The sequence below is a fragment of the Nannospalax galili genome, unplaced genomic scaffold (assembly GCF_000622305.1).
Source record: "Nannospalax galili isolate Female #2095 unplaced genomic scaffold, S.galili_v1.0 scaffold590, whole genome shotgun sequence".
Classification (NCBI taxonomy): domain Eukaryota; kingdom Metazoa; phylum Chordata; class Mammalia; order Rodentia; family Spalacidae; genus Nannospalax; species Nannospalax galili.
The window spans coordinates 259,577-259,887 of NW_008328101.1; positions in this window are offsets into that span (position 1 = coordinate 259,577).

Sequence of the window (311 nt, forward strand, 5' to 3'; positions counted from 1 at the left end):
TCTTTAAATGTCTGGTAGAAATCTGCTATGAGTCCATCTGGGCCTGGGATCTTTTTTAAGGGGGAGGTGTTGTACTTCTGCTCAGTTTCCTTACATGTCATGGATATGCTGAGGTCATTGCCCTCTTCTTGGTTTCATCATTTCTAAACCATGAGTTTAGAAATTCATCCATTTCTTTTAGGTTTTCAAATTAGTAGCATATAGATTTTGGAACCATTCCCTTACCATGTTCTGGATCTTTCTGGTGTCTACTGTGATTTTTTTTTCACCTTTCATCTTTGATTTTATTTGGATTTGCTCTTTCTTTCTGT